The following is a 24,876-nucleotide window of genomic DNA, read 5'->3' as shown; positions in this document are numbered from 1 at the left end:
AGACCACAATGCTACCTAAGGGTCTCGTGGAAGAAGTATAACAATTGGAGAATGAGCAGAAGTCAAACTTGGATGAAACAGAAACCATAAATCTAGGTGATGAAGGGGATGTCAAAGAAACAAGGATAAGCGCACACTTAGATAGCCCTCTCAAAGAAGAATTAATAAGTCTACTCAAAGAATATGTGGATATCTTCGCATAGTCATATGCCGACATGCCAGGGCTGAGTACCAGCATAGTGGCTCACCAGCTACCCATCAATAAGGGTTTTGCTCCAGTAAAATAAAAAGCTCGGCAATTCATATCGGATATGAGTATTCGAATCAAAGACGAGGTGGAGAAACAGATTGAGTCAGTAGTGATGGAAGTGACGTCATACCCTACATGGTTAGCTAACATAGTTCCAGCACCTAAGAAATATGGCAAAATAAGAATCTGTGTGGAGTACTGAGATCTTAACAAGGCTAGCCCAAAAGATAATTTTCCACTTCCGAACATCCATATACTCATAGACAATTGTGCCAAGCACGAGCTACAATCGTTTGTGGATTGTTTCGCTGGCTACCATCAAATCTTAATGGATAGAGAGGATGCCAAGAAGACAGCCTTCATCACCCCATGGGGAGTGTACCATTACAGGGTAATGCCCTTTAGCCTCAAGAATGCCGGCGCAACATACATGAGGACAATGACCACCATTTTCCATGACATGATCCATAGAGAGATTGAAGTCTATGTGGATGATGTCATTATCAAATCAAGGGAAAGTTCGGATCATACCACACACTTGAGAAAATACTTCGACAGACTCCGAACGTTTAATTTGAAATTGAACCCGGCCAAATGTGCGTTCAGAGTGCCAACTGGAAAGTTACTGGGGTTCATAGTTAGCCAAAGAGGCATAGAGCTAGACCCAACAAAGATCAAAGCAATCTAAGATTTTCCTCCTCCCCAAACTAAGAAGGAAGTCATGACCTTTCTGGGAAGGTTCAATTACATTGGGCGGTTCATAGCTCAATCCACCATCATTGTAGAGCCTATCCTTAAGCTTTTGAAAAAGAATGCTCCTACCAAATGGAGAGAGGAGTGCCAAGTGGCATTTGACACTACCAAAAGATACTTGTCCAACCCACCAGTCCTGGTATCACCAAGACCTGAGAGCCCTTTGCTGTTATACTTGTCGATTGCTGAAAAAGCCTTCGGGTGCGTGTTAGGACAACACGATAAAGAGGGGGAAAATGAGCATTCCATTTATTATCTGAGCAAAAAGTTCACAGCCTGTGAAGCAAGGTATACGCTAGTGGAAAAAACCTGTTGTGCTCTAACTTGGGTAGCCTAAAAATTGAAGCATTATTTGTCTTCATATACCACTCACCTCATATCCAAGATGGATCCTTTGAGGTATATATTTCGTCAACCTATGCCCTTCGGAAAGTTGCCCAAATAGCAGATGCTGTTGAGTGAATTCGATATTGAATACATAGCCCAGAAAGCCGTCAAAGGACATTCCTTGGCTGACTTACTAGCCATAAGCCCAGTGGATGAAGAACTTGAACCACTTCGTACCCATTTCCCAGACGAAGGGGTGTTGGGTATAGAAGAAGGAGCAACAGAATCCTATACTGGCTGGAAAATGTTGTTTGACAGAGCAGTGAATTACAAAGGTTCCGAAATCAGAGCGGTTTTGATATCTGAAAATGTGCAACACTACCCCATGGCCGCCAAGCTCAAATTTCGCTGTACCAACAATATGGCTGAGTACGAAGCTTGCATCCTAGGCCTCAGAATGGCACTAGATATGGACATCAATGAATTATGGGTCATTGGAGATTAGGAATTGTCGATTCACCAAGTACAAGGCGAATGGGCCACTAAGAATGAGAAGATCTTACCATATGTGAACCTAGCACAGAGTTTGTGCAAGAAGTTCAAAAATATTGAGTTTCGACATACGCCAAGGGCTCAGAATGAATTTGCTGATGCACTGGCTACAATAGCGTCAATGATCCAGCATCCTGAAACCAGTCACATCAACCCGCTAAGGATAAGTCTGAAAGAAAAACATGCCCACTGTTGCCATGTGGAGGCTGAGCCAGATGGAAAGCCATGGTACAACGACATCAAAATATATCTGGAAGGACGAGAATACCCCGAAGGCATTACAAATAGACAAAAGAAGACCATCCGAAGAATGGCGAACAGTTTCTTCCTAAATAAAGAAGTGTTGTACAAACAGACGCCAGATTTGGGTCTGCTTAGATGTGTAGATGCCGGCGAAGCCACCAAACTATTAGAAGAAGTACATGCGGGAACATATGGACCCCATATGAATGGATTCGTACTAGCTAAGGAGATTCTACTAGCTGGATATTATTGGATGACTATGGAGAGTGACTGCTGCAAACATGTGCAAATGTGCCATCAATGCTAGATCCACGGTGATGTGATCAAAGTCCTTCCAAGTGAGCTTAATGTGATGAGCTCACCATGGCCTTTCGTCAATTGGGGCATGAATGTTATTGGACCACAGTATTCGCTTAGGAGACAAGACGATGTAAATCCGGTCAGATAACCGCAGTATTCGTCATCCAAAAATCAACGTTACTCAACAGATGGAAGTAGAGCAGTAGCCACCAAAAGAGCCGGCTGATCAAATCAAATCCAGACAGATTGCGAAGCAAACGGGAAACTTTTTCTTACGCAGCCGTTTGAGATAGGGTGCCCATGAGAGTCAAGCTCTCCAGTTAGGAATTGGAAGATCACTCCTCACCATGCTCAGCCACACAAGATTATTTATTGCTTATGCGTTTTGTTTGTTTTTATTATTACGCAACCGGTCGGACACACACTGGAACACATATAGGCATTCCCACATAAGGGATACCCTTTTCCTCCGATCGAGTCGAACTACAAGCGATTGATTCCCAAGAACAGGGATATGTAGGCGGACTCAATGCCAGAGAATCAGTCACACTCCTACCAATCACACCAGACTTCCCAGCTTGACAGCCGGAATATCTGAGAATTTGATGCATTTAGAAGTCATGATTGAGTCGAACTACAAGTGGCCTGGATTCTCACAAAACCTTAGATATGTAGGAAATTCAGAAATCAGGGTCCGGCCACATATTTTGAAAATTGCATAAAAATAAGAGGCAATATGACTTGGGTCAGTCAAAAATCAGGGTTAGTCAAATTTCTTTGCTCGGGAATGGTCGCGCCATCCCTGAACATCGAAGAGGCAATTGTTGGCACCTAATTTTTGACCTCCCATATTTTATTTTGATTACCCAGAGTCCTTCAATATCAAACAGAGCGAAATCTGTATTTTACAAAAAAGGCAAAATAATTTTATAAAATTAATTAAATAATATTTTACCAATTTTGCTTGATAAAGTAATTTCTGTAATAGTTTAAATTAAAATAAGCGTTTTACAATTATGATGTTTTGCTAAATTAACCGAGGGAAAATAATTTGAAACAATTAATTACTTAATTGTTTAAATTGTCAAATTGTCAAATTATCAAATTATTAAGTATTTCACTCTATTTTTAAGGAAATTGATTAATTAAAATAAACAACCCTTTTGCCCCTCAAATTTCAATTTCTGCGTAAGCAAGTTATTTTGTTAATTTTTAAATTGATCATAATGGATTTAGGTAACTAATTGTAGTTATATTTGTAAATTCCTTGTGATGTGTTAATTACGGCAACAATTGAAATAATTAATTGAATTAGTCAAATTAGGGCCATACTTGCAAATCCAGTTTATTATATGGAATTAGCCATGTTTTTAAATTAATTGATTATGTAGTTTTAATTAAAATTCTTAGTAATCTATCCTTTTAATTTTGCCTACTCATTAATTTGCACATTTTGTCCCTTATACATATATATACAGCAATATATATTCGTATATTATATGTGTGTGTGTGTGTGTGTGTGTGTGTGTGTGTGTGTGTATATATATATGGGCCTGCCCTTTTCCTTTTGAAAATGGACCGAGTCCAGCCCAACAAGGGCCAGACCCGGCCCAACATGCACTTAAAGAGGGGCAAAGACCCTTTCCCTATTTTTCTCGGCCAAACAACCCCTTCAGCCATTTCCCTCATCCAAAACCCTAGCCGCCCCATCTCCACCCCTTTTTTTTCCTCGTCACGGCCTAAAAATGGCAAAATGCAGACTTGTTTTTGCTTTGTGTAGAGCGTGTAGGAGAAAAGAAGGCAAAACATTAATGACTTCTCCTTCTTTCCTCCAAAGAACACCCCAAACATGGTAAAGTCAATTCTTTCTCTTTCATTTTTCTTGCTTTACAACGGTCTTCGATTGATTTCCTTAATGGCCTTTGTTGTTTTGCTAATTTGAATCCTCGAATGCTATTGGTTCAGTGGTAACCATGAGGATCGATCAAGGTTGGGAAAAATCTGACCCTTTATTTGATATCAAGCCTTAATCTAAGCCACACGATGATGTATTGTGAGGAACAAGTCTGAAAAATTGATTTATCCCACATCGGTGAGATTAAGGTTTTTTGCTTCGATTTGGGGTTCTCTAAATAGAACCCCCAAAATCATTTTGTGATAAGGTTTGCAATCTGAAAAAATCTCACTCTTTGCAAATATGTTGAAATACTAGGCTTACTGGGGTTTGTATACTTCATTTGATATGTTCTATCCTGCCTAAAGTTGTTTAGTCACTATTTGTGTGTCACTAATTGGTTTAAGTTTCTTAGTCCATATCCAGTATGCTTAAGTAGTCATTATACTTGCTTTAGACTTAGTTTAACATGTTAATTAGCCTGAATCTTGTATAGTTGTTGTTTGCTTAATGAACTAGCCTTATCATCCTAGAATGGACATTCTGATAATGAGTTGTCTGCTTGCATTTTATACATGACTACAAACTGTATTATATGCTAAATGATCAATAATAGTGCTGACATGAATAATAACGTGTATAGTATGCATTAGTATTGATCATAATGGAGGTTGTAAGTCATTATGTGACCAAAGTGTGGTTTGCTTCTATGCTAAGAGGTTTACTTGATTAAAAGAAATAAATTTTGTGCTTTTTGTTTAGCTTGAGCTCAGTTTAAGTTGATAATAGGTTATAACATACTATACTTAAAAAAGGACCCCGTACACTACTATGTTAACAGATTTTAGACCACCCAAAGTTAGTCTAGATGCTACTCTGTATGCTGTTTGGAATTATGTGTAGAAGAAGTCTGAGGCAGTCATGTGATCAGACCTGGAGTCCAATGATCATGAAGTGGCCTGTGTGACTTGAGTTGTTAGAGGATAATTTGGAGTCTGTGGGTTATGTTCAAATGATTGATATATGCTTAGTCTTAATTAGTTGATCCTAAGACAGATCTATTTGCCCTAAATGATAATTTGTTTATTTTATGTCAAAGCATGCTTCTTTTATTGAAATGGAGTTCGTTATTAATCATTGCATTTGAAACTCTTTCCTCTCTTGAGATATCACCAAGTTTCTGTTGAGTGCATACCCTCTAAGGTCATCTGTATGCTTGTATAGGTCTAAAAATGCTGATTCTATGAAAATCTGTCTACTTAACCTCTGCTTGCAACTATATGGGATCACCTAGCATGCTTGTAGATCTCATAAAAAGGATCTGTGAACCTGTCTGCTGTATGATCATTTACCTTTAAATGTTGTTGTTATATAGCTACATTTGTATTCATCTAGTTTGGTACTCCCCTTTTCTCTAATCTTTTAAGATATTCTGTTGTTTTGTTAAGCATCTGATGTCTATTATGATAGATAGAGGCTCCCACGTATGTTTGTTTGTTCTTGCTGAGTGTTGCGTTCTTTTGGGAATTAACTTGTATGCCTAGAAACAATTCCCTGTGCATGTCCAAAATATATGTTGTTTGTGATAAAAAAAATTGGGAGTTTTATATCTGAATGTGCGTAAAGATATACTCAAAGTATACCTAGAGTGGGCAGCCTATGCATACCATGGTATACAAGGATTGTATGTTCAGGTACATAAGAGGTATATCATTGGATACAAGTTTTGTGAGTGTCCTTTGGAGTTCCCTGTTAATGTGACATGATAGATAGGTCTCATTTTGTGAAGTTTGTATGATAATCTGCCTAAGTATAAATTGAATATGCCAAGGATATACCTCGGTTGTCAAGACCCATTTTAGGACCGCACGGGCACCTCCCTTTCCCACCTAGGTAGGTGAACCCTCTATCGAATAACACATCGATTAAACAAGGTGAATCATTTAAACCAATCAGTATTTAGAAATAACAGCGAAACATCAATACATATTCAATAAACTCAAGTATTTACATGATTACGACATATAATGATTACAAACTCGAACCAACTTCCCATGACCTAGTCTAGACTAGTACAAGAGCGACTAAATTAATTCCGATTTCCACTATATTCTAAGACTCAACCTTCATCCCGGAATGAAGTGGGAGGAGGTCTTCAAGATCGGCACCGCGCATTTCTGCACACGTCACAATCAACCACCTGAAACAATCTACACCCTGAAAATGGTGTAGCAAGTGCAATATCAGTACAATCCACGCGTACTGAGTAAGTATCATAGGCCGACAATGGTTAGTAACACATATCAGTAAAAGAATTCACAGTTAAACATGATAACAACCCGATCAAGTCATACGTCTGTTTACCACACACTATACATCAATACCTTTTAATCATTAACTTCACCCTCAGAACTTAACATCTTAATAAGGTAAAAGGATGCATCAAGTTTTATGCAGCACAAACACTTGATGACCAAACATATAACTAATCTTACGAACGGTCTATGGGATACTTTACCAAGTTCAATCAATGAATCCAAATCCAAGTAAACGTCATTTCCTAAGTAAAGCATCTAATCCTAAATGTGCCAAGTCTGAATATATCAAGTCCTAATCCAACACCATAAGTACAACACCAACATCTCAAAATCAAATCATAATGCAACGCAATACAATAGTCTATGAATGCAATGCAACAGTGTATGAATGCAATGCAATGCCATGCAAATGAGGTGTACACATGTACTCCGGACGGAAATATCGACATCTCGGTAGCACAGCCCAGCGTGTCTCGCGAAGTCTAAGTGCCACCCGTCCCGGATCTTTGCCCGACAGGCAGACGGAACCCTGGCTAATTGCTCACAGGGGGAGTCCCACCGGCACCACCCTTGGGGACCCGCGGAGTCCATGCACTAACAACGATTCTGGGATATCATCGGAATCAGCAATGCAACAAGGATGCCGGAATAGATCATCGGACATCGGCTATCTCACAATCACTCAAGTAAAAGAGTTTGCCAAATATCAGTCTCACACAATCAACGATTTCGGAATTGAACCTCGGACATCGGCCTTCTCACAATCACTCAAGTAAAAGAGTTTATCAAATATAAATTTCATACAATCAACGATTCCGGAATTGATCTTCGGACTTCGGCCTTTTGACAATCACTCAAGTAAAGAGTTTATCGAAATATCAGTTTACTCAATCAACGATACCGGGTCTTCACCAGGTATCGGTCATGCATCATGAATGTGTGAGAATACGTGCAATGGGTGCATCAACATCAACAATCAAGATCAATATCACAAGTACCAACAATGGGGTACGCCAATAATGTATCAATATCACAATACCAACGGTGGGTATGCCAACAATGTATCAATATCACAATACCAACGGTGGGTATGCCAACAATGTATCAATATCACAATACCAACGGTGGGTATGCCAACAATGTATCTATATCACAATACCAACGGTGGGTATGCCGACAATATATCAATATCACAATACCAACGGTGGGTATGCCGACAATGTATCTATATCACAATACCAACAGTGGGTATGCCAACAATATATCACTATCACAATAATTATCAGGGTCTAATCTCTATCAACAACTCATGGCATCAAGCCAACACAATAGAACTGTCAACCACAACACAACGGAGTGGCTAACCCCAACACACAATAGGTCAATCCATCGATATACATTATTACCACTTCCTTAAATCAACCTATTAGCTTAGAACACGAATCTCACCCTACACTTAAAATCCTTCATCAGAACTCATTTAGAACTCAATCACAATCGTTGGTACATTTTATCCTCCCATTTATCCACTATTTTCACTATTAATGGCATAACACAAGTAATCACATATTACGAGAAATCTTCATCATTAGGCACAAAAATAAGTTTCGTCCGCTACTCCTAAGTCACATAAATCCACCGATATTCAAGAAAACCCACATCAGACAACTTAAGGAATCTACAGGCCACAAGCCCGAACAAACAAGTCACACAACAATACCATCTTAGAATTCCATCCCAAATATTTGATTGCCTACATATGCATTCTCCGTTTCTTCTAACACAACGATATGGGAAATTAACCGGAGTCTACCGAAGGGAAGCCATAACCCACCTGGCAGCCGAACAGGTGCCACGAACCCACACGTTGCCTTGTCTTTCGAAGCGTCTCCAAATAGTCAAACTCTATCACATATGAATTCTATGTAAGAAACCATAAATAATAATACCCATATTGGCTACCTTCTATTCGGGTCAAATTCCAACACTTAATTTAGGAAAAACGGGTCTCAAGGGCAAAACAGAAATTTTATGATCAAAATAACAAATTCAATACCAAAAGGTCAAAACCCATTACTTTAATCACAGGAATGCTCAATTGATTCTCAAAATCATCATTAATATGAAAACCCCCAAATTTGGGTCTAAGAACCCTAACTTTAATTCATGAAAATCAACTCTAGAATAGAAGATTAATGATTAACAAGCCTATATATGACATTATCTAGCATGAACAACAACATTTATCCATAACTTAGGAATCCAAATCGTTTTTAAAACCCTTTTATGGAAAACCCCATAAACCCTCTTTTAATCTTAAGCTTCTAGGAATTTCTAGCATGGATTCTTACTTAGGAAAGAAAATGGAAGAGATTAGGATTAGGGAACGTACTTCCAAGAGAAATCTGACCATTAACCCCTCAAGTCGCCTCCAAGGTGGTAAGAAAATATAATAGAAGTTATGGGAGGAAATAAGGGTTTTTGGAGGCTTTAAAACATAAAAAATGCTCGTCGATCGCTATGGCGGTCGCCCTTACCGCTCCAGCGGTCACCTTTACCGCTGCCTCGGTCATCCTTACCGTTGCGGCGGTCACACTAGACACCCGAAAAATCTGGTGTCTTCCAAACTTGAAAACGACACCCAGAATAATCCCGGAACCTCCCGAACACAAACCAAATATGCAGATATACATAAAAACGCTCTACGAACGCACTCGTGGTCTCGAAATTTCCAAAGAGGCTTCGTTGACCAAGTCAACCCCCGATGGCCTAAATATCAACTTTCCAACCCAAGTCCCAAAACGCAACCGAGTGCATTAGGAACCGAACCAAACCCACAAATAAATCACAAATGGTCATCTGGACCTCTCGAAATCGATGAATTTCCGGAAAAAGTCCGTTTGCCCAAAAGTCAACTCCCGATCACATGGTTTTCGCTTAAAGCCAAAATTTTCTAGAAAACATTCTAAAGCCCAAAACGATGCCTAGGAAGTCATGCCAACTATCTTCTCGGGTAAAAATAGTTTAACTAGACTCAGGAACGGGTCAACAAGGGAAAAAATGGAAGAATCACGGTAACGACAAAATGGGTCATTACATCAAATACCAATTAAACCATCGCTTATCCTCGAGCGAAGAACGAGAGTAGGAGAATCTTATGGTAACCAAGGAAATCATCTCACATACATTAATCGAATAGCACGAACCTTTAGACATAACTAAATCATAGTACGTTATGAACTGGTAAGATATTCTAATCTTGCTAATCCTTTTGTTTCACCCTTTTTCCAAGTCGTTCCTTAAGTCACAAATTCCTTAGTAGCACACAAAACAGACTGGGACCATGACTTACTATTTCCAAAGGAGAACCCCACATAGAAACTCTAAGTCATACCACCGAAACTCATCTTTTTCACAAACAGTTTGGCCATTTCTAAGTCTTCTTAACTCTCCGAGTCACTTATCTAGGAACATACCATAGAATACTGCGTAGAACAAAACTCGACAAACTCCAATGATCAGGACGGAGCCTATCACAAACGTATAGTCTCTTCAAAACATAACTGTGCCCATCACAACCCTTGGTAATAATCAAAAAGCTAAACCGGATGAAATACCTCAAAGTTTGCTAGCAACAAACCGCAAGGTCACAATGCCCCTTCTCGAATCCATAAAACTGATTTTACTTAAAATCCGTAGTTTCTTTTAGAATTACAATTTCGACTTAACCATTTCAATTCAAACCATAATGACCCACAATGAGCGCATCTTTTAAGAAATTCATCAATAACCACTCAAACCGATTCCAAGATTCGGAAACACATTCCCACCGCGCATAGTAAACCATAATTTATCGCTCTCAACTCTAAAAGCTGAATCTTATCCAAATTGTTCTCAAGGTACCAAATAACTAATCTTATGAATGGAACCTCAAATTCCTTAACATTACCCAATACGCATACGTGGTACCACTCGCATCTTCCGACACTAAAGACAGGTATCCTCATAAATCACTCTTCTAACCATCGAACTTTCCTCTGTAATATTTTGGTAACCCATAACACTTCCGTAAGAACCAAATCTCACAACCTGTTGTGCTAACCGACAAGATTACTTCAGGTCCATAGTGTCTGCATTCATTCCATCAATATCACTCATACATAGATCACTTAGCACAACTCAATCCCTTCTCGAGAATATAATGCTAACCTTATCATACTAGGACTTCTACAAATCCTTCCTCTTAAACTCACGCTAACTCTCCCACCATAAAGTACTGCGAAACTATCCAAAGCGTACACACAAGGCACTTCCTATAAATCCAACATGTTGGTTACCTGAAATCTCACTTCTCACTCAGCCACTAGTAACAACTTCTTATCACTTACCCATTCCATAAGCTTACTTTCTCAAAATCACACAACAATCACAAGCTCGTCTATTCCATACTAGACAACAATACCACTATTCAAATAGATTCAAGTACTCCCAAGGGCGCACCTAATTCTTGCCACTCTCGACTAACACTAGCCAATTCTCGAAGCCACTAAATCAATTATCGCAAATCAAAAGTCTTGCACACTACCGAACCAACCTTGGAGATAGAATCACACCACACACTTTACACATTAGAGTTACCTTTCAACGAATCGGAGTCTAAACCGACTAGACTCTAAATCGAACGAAGCACATACTTGGTCTACAATGACCCACTTTCCTTTATCAAGGTTCCCTTATGCCATTCCTTATTTTGAATTCCAAAATGGTCCATATAACTCGAATAGGTTTAAGCCTCATCTCTGACTCACTCAATTAGAATGTCTCCATTGATGAACCTAAACACACCTAACCATTCAAACAACTATACCATCAACTCAACCGGATAACAACACCGATAAATAACAAACTCACAGAAGCTACACAACAAGTGCAAATACCAATCCCCTTAAGAATTCGGATTCTCTATGCTCTCTCACAATCTCGTCCTTTTAGTACTTACTCTCAATTTGTCTTATCTACCACACGCAACCACTATACTCGTCGAATCTAGTAATCCCTAGCGAACTCATACACGTTCTCACGTACCAATCCTGAAAACTTAACCATTAAAGAATCATTAATCTGCCATAGATTCATACGTGCCACACATACCATCACGAACCTTGTCGGAGTCAAAACCCTTTTTTCCCAAACCCAATCCTATCCACAAGCAGATCGCTCTAACTAAGCCCCTATGCATTAACCATTTTCGAGAAATCGACCACTAGGATCACAAATATCCTTCGGCTCTTATTACCAACTCCCATCTCTCAAAGAACCAACAATGAAACAGTCTTAAACAAATTCCCACAACGGAAAGTCAAATAATAACTAAAACCGAACTTGGTCAAGCGTCCGAATCAAGATGGCACATCTCATATCATATCGCAACCCGACATACGAAACCGATCGCAGAGAATTAAGAGCGGGTTTCTGCCATTCGAGGTAGAATACAACAAGAATACACAGATACCAATTGGAATCGCCTAGATACCAATTGGACCCTACCGAGATACCAATTCGACCAAAGTAGCACGAATAGAAAGAATGAAAGGACATTTCCTAACAAGCCTCATAGCCTCTCGTGGATAGGTACAGAAGTCTCCGTACCATTCCACGAGACTCTACTACACATTGCTCTTGTACCTAGTAGACCGGTAACCTAAGCTCTAATACCAACTTGTCAAGACCCAATTTTGAACCGCGCGGGCACCTACCTTTCCCACCTTAGTAGGCGAACCCTCTATCGGATAACACATCGATTAAACAAGACGAATTATTTAAACCAATTAATATTTAGAAATAACAGCGAAACATCAATATATATATTTAATAAACTCAAGTATTTACATGATTACAACGTATAATGATTACAGAATCGAACCAACTTCCCATGACCTGGTCTAAAATAGTACAAGAGCGGCTAAATGAATTCCGATTTCCACGATCTTCTAAGACTCAACCTCTATCCCGGAATGAAGTGGGAGGAGGTCTTCAAGATCGGCACCGCGCATTTCCGCACACGTCACAATCAATATATTTAATATGTGATTTTCTATGCTATGTGCACTTTAAATACCAATGTGTGATATCTTGTTTCGTACTTTACAACTGGCGGCTAACATTATCCACCGTTGAGTTATTATTTTCTTTTAGAATGAGGCCGATTAGCGTAGTATTGAAAGATGGCATACTTTACAAGATCAAAAGTCGTGTTAGCACCCCTATCAGACAAAGGCAAAGAGAAAATGGCTGGTACTCCCGAGAATAGGACTGAGCTCGCTCTCCACGAGGGAGATAACCAAGACCCACAGGAGGTCTCAACTCAGGAAAATGTGATAGCAACGTTACTAACTGCCATGATGGAACTCCAAGAAAAAGTAGCCAGGATCGAGGCCACAAAAACAGGCAAGGATGCCTCAACGGAAGAGAGGAGGCCTCCTTCACCCTTTCCTTTCCTGAGCTCGCCAATACCCGATCATTTCCCCGTATACCCTCCAGGAACAATCCCACCTCTGCCCACCCAAATCATGTGGGAACCTCTGACCGTACCCCTAACCCAGCTTACACTCAAATCTCAGGGACCACCCACTTAGTCCCCTCTTACCAAGCTCACCATCTTATCGGTGCGGCAAGCCAAATGCGTGCCCCAGCTCTGCCTACTGGGGCAAACCACCACTGCCCCGCTCAACCACACCGCCCATCAGGTCTCATTCTTCACTCCTAACATCCCCAACGAATGCTCTCTAGGGAACAAAGAACTAGATCATTACGAAGAAATGGAAAAGGCTTGGAGGGCCGAACAAGACAAGCGAGAAAAATATATGGAGAAAAAGATGGAAGAATTACTGGAAAAGTCCAACAGATCTGCAAGAAAGGCTACGGGCCTAAGATACGACGACTTATGCATGTATTCAGATTTGGACCTTCCCGAGGGATTCAAAATCTCAAAATTTGAAATGTTCAATGGAGCGGGAAAGCTCAAGGCACACCTCCGATCCTACAGTGACCAACTGATATGCTCAAATTACACCTATTAATGGCGTAAAGCGGACGTTGTCAAATATAGTAACCCAAACAAGGTTGGGTCGAATCCCACAGGGAATATGGAGAGAAAAGGATACTAATCGTATGCGATACTAGTCTTTAAAGGCTTTAATCCTATTCCTGATAGTTTGAAATATTTGTTGAATAATGTAATTGAATACTTTGACTGGAATTGTAGTTAATGCGAGATAGAGACTAAGGTTGTGTTCCCCAACTTGATTAGATATTATGCTTCAGGTTTCAATGTGATATATTTCTAATGGTTGTTCTATGAATATGCACTTGATCTCTTAAGCACTTCCTAATGTTTCCCAACAGTTAAGCCGTATTTTCTCTTTATGATTCTTCCGAATATAAAAGAGTTGCAATCGAAGAGCGACCAATATTGCCAATTTAGACTTATTCTTCTCCCTAAGTTAGTCTATTAAACGAGGGTTAACGCCTCGAGTCATTGTTATTCAATCTTACCAATACTAACTCTCTTTCCCAAGAAAAGTTAATATAATGGCTTAGGCTAATGCTTGCAATCATTACCCAATGCTAACGCACAAAGATAGAATAAATACTAACAACCATTATGCATATATCAATAGTAGAAACCCATTCACATAATATCCATCATGGGACCCACAACCTTAGCGTTAAAATTAGCTACACATAATTTTGGCTAACAAAGAAAGCTTAAAAGTTAACATAATATACTTACGATGCGAATACAATATGGAATGAAAGTGGAGTTCTTGCTTTAAATGCTCCAACCACTTCTAATATTCAAAACCTAAAGTTAATGCTCTAAAGAAAAATCAGAATAATGAATTAAAATCCTACTTTAAGTATTTATAGGGCCAAAAATCGCGCCAAGTTTCTGGACAAAAACACGTTTACGCGGCATCGTTACGGACCGTAACCCGTGTTACGGTCCGTCCTTCGGTTCGTCCTTTGTCAGCATGATGTCACGGCCACTATGCGACGGACCGTAACACAGGTTACGGTCCGTATCTCCCAGCGGATCAAGGCCTCAATCTTCAGTGGCCAATGCGTTATGCCATGATGTTACGCCCCGTAATCTGAGTTACGGACCGTCCTTCATGGGCGTAACCTGTGACATTACTTGGCAACTTTCTGGAAATTTTCCTCAGCTTACGGTACACGTTACGGCCCGTAAAATGAGTTATGGACCGTCCTTCATAGCGGCACGTATCCTCTCTGGTACGGATCACATTACGGTCCGTAACTCAGATTTAGCTCCAAGTTGTCCGTTTTTCAGCATTTCTTATCATTTTCGATCCTTATTCAACCAACCCTATAAAACACAAAAATAACATAAGAAACGATGTAAAAACACTTAAAAACAAGCAACACTTCTAGTTACAAAGGCATAAAAAGTGTTGAAATTCACGGCACATCAACACCCCCAACTTAAGCTTTTGCTTGTCCTCAAGCAACCACAATAAGACTCACTACTAACACACGACATCTAGCAAAATAAGAATGACTACGGTGGCTTTGGCATGTGTTTCTATCACAGATTCTTCAATCCAAGAAAAATATTTAGGCTTTTATCCATCTCCTATTTGTGACACAAGATGCACATTTCAGAAAAATTGGAATTCACTATGCAACCTCAATTAATGTTACAATCATAGTATGGGAGTCTCTATGCACATGAATTTGAACTTTCCAAAAGCCAGTTACTTTGCAATCTACAATCATTACGCCCTCACATAGACCAAAGAATGTCCCAACACATATTTACAAAATAAATGGGACAGAAGACTAAAGAGACAGAAGGACACTCACACTCACAAAGAAATTTGCATACCATGCGTGCACATACCATAGGCTTGCCTTTATTTTCGATGCCTTCAACTTTGAACAGATTGATTGTGATCACATTAGGACTTTTTAGGCTTGTAACATTGGCTTAGGGACGGGTAGGATGAATATTTGGATAGTGGTGACTCACCCTCCTTGACACTTCTTTTTGACTTCATTCACCTTTCTTCCTCTTATTTCTGACCCTATAGCTTCAGTGTGCCCCGCAATACTCACGATCACCCCCAACAGGCCTTACTTTCCTGTATCTTTTACTTATCACCCCCAACTTAGGCTTTTAACCTCATTTTCCGCATTTTTCACTTATCACCCCCAACTTAGGCTTTTAGCCTCATTTGTCATTTTTCAGTGTCAAGGAGGGACTTGGTGCCAAATGGGTTTATTCACAGAAGGGAAGGAGGTTAGTTCACGGCTAATCAAAGAAAAAGTCTATAGGCTCAAAATGGGAGACTAGGGATCATTTTCTGTACGGGCTAGGCTCATTTAAGATAAAAATGCTTTGGAGTCAATACAAAGAAAGCCTAAGATCACTTCACAATCAAACTCTCCTTAGAATTTACGCACGACCAACCGGGCAAGTTCTAGATTGCACGCATCATACACAAATAGAAACTAAGAACTCACAACACAATGGCATAAGGATTGTTTAAATACTCTGACTTCACTTCCGTTTGAATATTTCACATACATGGACACCCTTTATTTGCAATGTCATTAAAGAACCATACATGTCAATATCAACAACTCACTCTTGATGTACATCACAAATTATTTTTCGGAGGGATATCATTGACTTGTAAAAACCACTTTTATATATGCTAGAAACACGGACCACCACCACTTAAGTCATCATTACTTTATTCTTAACTAAACATCCTAAACATGCCAGGTTCAACATAAAAATAACATTTTTCGGGAAAATAACACATGGCAAAGAACAGCCAAAGAGGGTCCTAACACATACTTAATAATAAAAACAATACCAACAAAAACAACAATAATAACAATTGTCCTAAACACATACTTACTATCACAATTTGGGATAAAATACCTACAAAAACAAAAACCATAACAAATAATATCCAATATACCAACGCAATACCAACAATACCAATAAAAATAGCAATTACCCACACCCTAAACTTAGAAACATGCATTGCCCTCAAGGCATCTATATAATGCATCAAAAGAACGGAAGGCCTCCCTGGAGCGCACTAGGCGCTCGAATCTGCAGCAGCATCATGAGGTGGACCAATAGTGGTGTCAGGCTGGCCAACACTAGAAGTCCCAGTCGCAGAGGGTGGGGGAGAAGTATGGTGAGCCGGCTCAATGGGATGGGCTGAGCTAGAAGTAGCTCTCGTGGTGTCAGAACCCAACCGGGACTCATGGCGGAGTTTTTTCAAAGTTCGCCACTTCTCCTCCTCATTCTGTGGGCGCAAAGCAGCAAATAGGTCAAGACTCTGGAGAATGGGCTCGAGGTTTTCATCATCGGGCGTGGCTCTCCTGCGCTTCCCTTTAGCAAAAGAGTGGATATCCTCTTCCAACTCCTCGTCTTGCTCCTCCTCAACCGTGTCCTCGATCTCATCATCCCCAAGGAGACTCTGAACCGGTTGGTATAAGCTCTGTACCAACTCTGTGTGTACTTTCGAAATCTGGTCCGTCACAACAGCCACTTCCTGTGCTTTCAACTTCTGCACATCATCCTTGACAGTCCGCAACTCACTCCGAATAGTGCCTAACTCCACAGCAGGGTGTGTCCTGGTCAGCTCCGTCATTTTGTTCTCAATACTATCTATCCGAGAGTGGATCCGTAGGTGGTCATCATCCATCTGTTCTTTTATTGGCCGCAACCCTGCATCAATAGCTCTTTTTGTGTACAATTTTAGCTCAGTCATAAGCTGCTTGACCTGCCTATCTGTTCGATCTACTTGCAGGACCACTGCCCCAAAATTCTCCCGATTGAACATCATTTTTCTTGCAAGCTCGGGTGGGACTCCCGGTATGGGCTGAGCAGGTGCTGGGCTCGCTCCAGTGGAAGAGGTACGACCACCCGAAGTAGGTGCGGCTGGAGCTGGCATGGGCTGTGTAGCATAATCAGCAAGTGGAGCCTCAGAATTTGTGGGCTGACCCGCGACAGTTTCCTCAGCACCCATGATAGCCAAAGGTAAAACATCTGATCCCGTTGGCCCCTCCGACACATCAGAAGACGAGGCAGATGGCATTGAACCCTTGCTCAACATATAATCTCTCATCTTTGTGATGTCGTAGATACTCCTGGCGATCACACTGTGATGGATAAGGGGGAGGGGTTTGGTGCCTCGCGCAAGCATAAGAGAGTCAGCAGACATGGATGAATGAGGAAAGTGGCTGGTTGGGTGGCTCTCTCCCGGAGATCTGCTGCTACCAGTCTCCCAAAGTTGATCTTATACCTCGACATAAGGGCAGCCACAAGAACAGCCCTGTCCGGAGTCAAATAATTATCTGACTGGGTAGGACGGATGCGAAATAGAACAATCTGCCACCAAAACTTTGCCTCTGGCGTGAGGGTGTTTTTCCAAATTCGCGTAGCGGCTGTCAACTTTGGTACTATTACCCATTCGGGATCTGCCGACCGTGCAATCACTGAGGCCACCCATTTTCTAACGGAGATTGTATCTTTCTGTTCAATTTTGTAGACAAACTCCCTTTCCTCTGCCGCTGTAGGCGCGGTATAATCCTCCCCGAATAGTATTTTATTGATGGCTGTCGGGGAAACATCAATCTTCTTCTTTCGCACGACGACCTCATTCATGGCCGGCACTTGAGTTGCTCGCTGCCCTTTTTTCTGTGCTTTGAATACAGCAGCCCCATAAGAAGCGTAGAATTCCCGAACAAGAGCCAGGATGTAGGACCCCACAGAGTTTTTGAAAAACTCTAAGTTATAGAGGCGGATAGTGTCACGAATGCCTAGATATCCATCGAGACCATCGAAGCTGACGTTCCTCTCCTCGAAAATACTCCGCTTTGGGTCCTGCCCCTCATTCTTTTCCAGGTCACACCCTTTGTTGTACAAGTCTTCAGATCTCTCCACAGAAAACCGGAGGTCCTGCTCATATATAGCCCTCATCCGAATGTCAGTTTCTCTCCTTTCCTGCTCGCGCTCTTTTTCGCGCTCCTCCGCAGTAGGCTGTCTAATGGGTGGTTGAGGTTGGTGTGTTGGTGTGACAGCCCGCCTGGGTTCACTATGGCTCGACGAACTAGACGAACTCTCCGCATCAGACCAGGAGGAACTTTCGGATGGTGTGGCTGGCCTGGTAGATGCAGCAGGCTTCTTTGTAGCTCTTGTGTCCTTGATTTGATCTTCATCGCGCAACCGTGAGGTGACTTTGCTTGCACCACAACCCTTTCCTTTTCTTGCAACGTTGGGTGAAACCTTTTTTCCTTGCCTTGGGTTACCCATACCTGTGGAAGGCAAAGTTAGATAAGAAGTTGTTCAATTTATACAACTCATTGGTTGAAGTTGAGGACTTCAATTAGCTCATGCACCGTAACACGGTGGACGGACCGTCGATGGTGTTACGAGCCGTAGCTTCAACCGTAACTCAAATGGTTCATTTATAACATAGGAAGCGTAACATGATCAACGGACTGTCATACGCGCTACGGTCCATAACATTGAACCGTAACAGGACCCAAATTTTCAGAAAGTTTTCTGGAAATCATAGGTGTTACGGTATGATGTTACGGACCGTCACACATGTTACAGTCCATAACACCTCACCGTAACATCAGCCAAATTTACAGAAAGTTTTCATGGAAATCATCGATGTTACGATGGATGTTACGGTCTGTAATACACGTTACGGCCTGTAACACTGAACGACGGGCAATCAGTTAACAGACAAATTGCTTGGCCAAATTTTCTCGTTTAAGCACGAGGCCAAGATTTTCGACTTTATGCTCCTTGGGTGTGGTGTAAAAAACTATTTTATCCCCTCACATACCTCGGGTTACTCAGACTTCACCCGGGTTTACCAAAGTTTTCATTGGAACCTTTTATCGAACAGTTGGTGGGCAAACCAATTTAGTAATTTCACAAATGAAACTTTCAATCGGGATGCCCTCTGACTCAGTGGGAGACAATGTGCATGTGGCCACGAGTCTCTCAAACAGCAAACATACCAATCCCAACCCCCAACCATTGTTAAATCCCATGCAGTTATTCAATGGAGGATTTAAACTCATTCAACATAATCAAAACACTAATTTCGAATCATAGCATACAAATTTACTCATGAAAGATCATAGCAATCGTGTTGATAGATAAAAGAAGAAAAAAAGTCAAAAAATAGTGATACCTGATCGTTGGCGATGATTGGATGAAACTCGAAATTTAAAGCAGGGATTTTGAACAAGAAACAGCAACTTTGGTGTAAGAAATATGAGAGAGAGGGGGAGATAAAGAAAAGAAGAGGGAAGTTATGAGGGAGAGGGAGATAAAACGTTTGAAAGCACCGGTTAATTTTTGAAATGGTAACCGTCGGGTGATGTATTTAAACATGCCCGACCGTTACGTTCCATGTTACCGACCGTAACATGAGATACGAGACGTAACTCGTGTTTCGGTCAACCAAACGATACCGTTTTCCTTTTTCATTAATGACATGGCACTACAGCCGACGGACCGTAACTCGTGTTACGGTCCGTATTACCTGGCGTAACGGGTGCCGAATTTCCAGTGAGTGTCCAGATTTTTGTCAAAGTTACGATCATGGGTTACGGTCCGTAACGTGGGCGACAGTCCGTAACTCAGATCGTAACACTTCTCTTCCTCCTTCAGTGATTTTTGGATTTTCTTTTCGCTTTTTACGCTCCATGATACGAACCGTAACATGAGTTACGGGCCGTAACGTGGAGCGTCTCGTCTGGGAAAACTCAGCAGTTATTTGGCCTCTTCAGTTCTCAAAATCCTACCACATTAGCAACATCAAAAACACAAAAGAAAACAAAGGAAATATAAAATTTAAGCTACTTACAAAGCGGTAAATGTGGGTTGCCTCCCACACAGCGCTTGGTTTAACGTCACAGCTCGACGTGATACCTCATTTTCGAGTTCAGGAACCGTATTTCAAACGATACCTATCAACGAACTTACCATCATCAATACACCAATGGTAATGCTTCACTCTTTGTGCGTTCACTTTAAAATTCCGAGTGTCATCCTCGGATTTCACCTCAATGACGCTTCCATTTGGGGAAATATTTACGATTTCAAAAGGACCGGACTACCGAGACTTTAGCTTGCCCGGAAAGAACTTTAGTGCGAATTGTACAACAAGAACAAGTCCTTTGGCTGAATATCCCTTTTGAGGATCTTCGAGTCATGATAGTATTTCATCTTTTCCTTGTACAGTGTCGCACTTTCATAGGCATTGTACCTAAATTCATCCATCTCATTGATTTGAAACAACCTCAGCTTTGTTGCTTCATGCCAATCCATATTCAGCCTTTTCAATGCCCAAAGGGCCTTATGCTCAAGCTCAATAGGCAAATGACATGCCTTCCCAAATACCAACTTATACGGTGAAGTCCCAATAGGCGATTTGAACACCGTGCGATATGCCCATAGAGCATCATCCAACTTTTTGGACCAGTCAGTGCGATTCACATTGACCGTCTTTGTCAAGATGCTTTTTATCTATCTGTTTGAGACCTCAACCTGACCACTCATCTGAGGATGATATGGAGTGGAAACCCTGTGATGCACGCCACATTTTTCAAGAAGGTCAGTAAATGGTTTGTTGCAGAAATGAGAACCACCATCACTAATAATAGCTCTAGGAGTGCCAAATCTAGTAAAGATGTTCTTTTTCAGAAAGTCATTGACTCTTCTACCATCATTTTTAGGCAATGCCACCGCCTCCACCCACTTGGAGACATAATCCACCGCAACAAGAATATATTTCAGGCCGTAGGAGCTCACGAAGGTCCCCATAAAATCAATCCCCCATACATCAAAGAGCTCCACCTCAATCACAAAATTCATCGGTGTTTCATGCTTCCTACCTATTGTGCCATGGCGTTGGCATTTATCACAAGAACGTGCCAACATATTCGCATCACGATAGATGGCTGGCCAATAGTAGCCACACTCTAGCACCTTGGCTGCAGTTCTATTTCCACTGTGATGCCCACCAACCGGAGAATCATGACACGCCTTCAAAATATCCATCACCTCAGATTCAACCACACATCTTCTGATCATATTGTCAGCACAAATCCTGAATAAGTAAGGCTCATCCCAATAATACTGTCGGCAATCTCTCAAGAATTTCTTCTTTTGATATGCCTTCAATTCTTCAGGAACAATGCCAGTTACCAAATAATTGGCAATATCGGCATACCATGGTGCCACATCATTGGAGATGTCCAAGACTCTTTCATCCGGAAAAGTGTCATCAATATCCAGCACATCAATCGGTCTCCCTGGTGCTTCAAGTCTGGAGAGATGGTCAGCTACTTGATTTTCTGACCCTTTTCGGTGTTTGACTTCAAAGTCAAATTCCTATAGCAACAACACCCATCTTATCAACCGAGGCTTAGCATCCTTTTTAGCCATCAAGTAGCGCAAGGCAGCATTGTCAGTGTGAACCACTATCTTGGCACTCAACAAATAAGCCTGGAACTTTTCAAAGGCATAAACAATAGCAAGTAGTTCCTGCTCCGTTACTGTATAGTTCAGTTGAGCTCCATTTAATGTTTTGGTGGCATAATAAATTGGGTGTAAGATTTTGTTGAGCCGCTGACCAAGCACAGCGCCAATGGAAATACCACTGGCATCACACATTAATTCAAAGGACAGTGACCAATCCGGAGACACAACAATAGGTGCGGAGGTTAATTTCAGCTTCAACTCGTCGAATGCCTTGATGCACTTCTCATCAAAATTGAATTTGGACCCTTTTTCCAAGAGTTTGCACATTGGGTTTGCAATTTTGGAGAAGTCTTTAATAAATCTTATATAGAATCCGGCGTGTCCCAAGAAACTCCAAACTCCTTTTACTGAAATGGGTGGAGGGAGTTGTGAAATCACATCGATTTTGGCTTGATCAACCTCAATCCCTCTTTCAGAAATCTTATGGCCAAGGATAATTCCCTCATTTACCATAAAATGACACTTCTCCCAGTTGAGCACGAGGTTTGTCTCCTCACACCTTTGTAGCACCTGATCAAGATGGTCTAAACATTCATCGAATGAATCTCCCACCACAGAGAAGTCATCCATGAAGACTTCAAGAAATTTTTCTACCATGTCAGAGAATATGGACATCATGCATCGTTGGAAAGTAGCTGGGGCATTGCAAAGACCAAATGGCATCCGGCTGAAAGCGAATGTCCCATAGGAACAAGTGAAAGTAGTCTTTTCTTGGTCTTCCAATGCAATATTGATTTGGTTGTACCCTGAGTACCCATCCAAGAAACAATAATAAGACCTTCCAGCTAGCTGATCAAGCATTTGATCAATAAAAGGCATAGGGAAGTGATCCTTGCAACATGCGATATTCAGCTTTCGGTAGTCCATACACACTCTCCAACCGGTGACAGTTCTTGTTGGAATGAACTCATCTTTAGAGTTAGGGACAACAGTGATGCCCCCTTTCTTCGGCACACACTGGACTGGACTTACCCATGGACTGTTGGCAATCGGGTAAACCACCCCAGCATCTAGCCACTTAATAATCTCTTTCTTCACCACCTCTTGCATCGGTGGATTTAATCTTCTCTGATGCTCAACACTTGGTGAACTTTACTCCTCCAACTGAATTCGGTGCTCATAAATTCCGGAGGGAATCCCCCGGATGTCTGCAATACTCCACCCCAAAGCTCTCAAATGCTTCCTCAAGACTGCGATGAGTCTTTGAATTTGGCCCTCATTCAGAAGTGATGACACAATAACTGGGAGGGTAGAATTTGCTCCTAGAAACACATATTTAAGATGGGATGGAAGTTGCTTGAGTTCCAACTTCGGTGGCTCAACAATTGATGGTTTTGCTGGAGGAGTTGTTCATTTTTCTAAATCAAGAGACAGTTTCTTGGGCTCATAAGAGTAAGAACCTAGACCGGTGAGTGAATTCGTTGTCTCAATATATCCCTCCATTTGTTCTGCATCAAAATTCATCAACATGGCCGATAATGCTTCACCCAAGCATTCTTCCTCCATTTTGAATTCTACCGCTTCATCCACCTTATCAACAGAATTAATGACTGAAATACTTTGATAAGGACTAGGTAATTTCATGCCTTTGCTGGCGTCAAAAGTCACCTCCTCATCGTTCACCCGGAACTTGATCTCATTCTTCTCGGAATCCATAAGAGCCCTCCCTGTCGCAAGGAAAGGTCTCCCCAGAATAATAGGGATTTCTTGATCAATAGCACAGTCAAGAATCATAAAATCTGCCGGCAGTAGGAATTCCCCGATTTGAACAAGCACATCATCAACTACCCCCACTGGCCTTTTTATAGATCTGTCAACCATCTGCAACCTCATAGTAGTTGGCCTTGGCATCCCTAATCCCGATCTCTTGAAAATTTCCAGGGGCATAAGATTTATGCTAGCCCCGTTATCACACAAAGCCTTGGCAAAATCCTGCTGCCCTATGGTACATGGAATTGTGAATGCTCCAGGATCTTCCCTTTTTTGCAGTGTGGTCTTGGAAAGAATAGCACTAACGCGATGAGTGATACCCACAGTGTCGTGTTTCAATGGATTCTTCTTCTTTGTTAAGAGATCTTTCAAATACTTAGCAAAGCCAGGCATTTCTTGGACAGCGTCCATGAAAGGAATTTTCATCGTCAACTTCTTGAGTTGATCATAAAATCGCACTTGTCATCTTCTGTTTTCCACACTAGCCTTTGAAGAAAAGGCGGTGAAGATTTGAACAATTGGCTCAAAGGGCGTAGAGCGCCAGAAAGTTTTGCCTTCCCCTTTTCCTGTTTCTCTCCTTGTGCTTTGAGATTATCAAGATTCTGCTCCTCTTCAGCTATAATAGGGACTTCCTCCTCTATTTCTTCCTCCACAATATCATCAGATACCTCAGGCTGCGCTTCTTTTTCAATAATTGGCTCGAGATCAATCACCTTTTTATCAGCACCTTGATGTATTTTTCCACTTCTGGTGCTAATAGCAGCTACATGCTCCACAGACTTTACCCCACTACCTTTTGGATTTGGAACTGTATCACTTGGTAGTTATCCACGTTGAGGAGTATGCACTTCTTTGGAAAGGTCTCTGAATTGCGATTCAAGCTTCTGAATGGAAGCTGAATAAGTTAGTTGAA

This window comes from Lycium barbarum, chromosome 3 (genome assembly GCF_019175385.1).
Source record: "Lycium barbarum isolate Lr01 chromosome 3, ASM1917538v2, whole genome shotgun sequence".
In the NCBI taxonomy this organism is placed as follows: domain Eukaryota; kingdom Viridiplantae; phylum Streptophyta; class Magnoliopsida; order Solanales; family Solanaceae; genus Lycium; species Lycium barbarum.
This window is presented reverse-complemented; position numbering follows the sequence as displayed.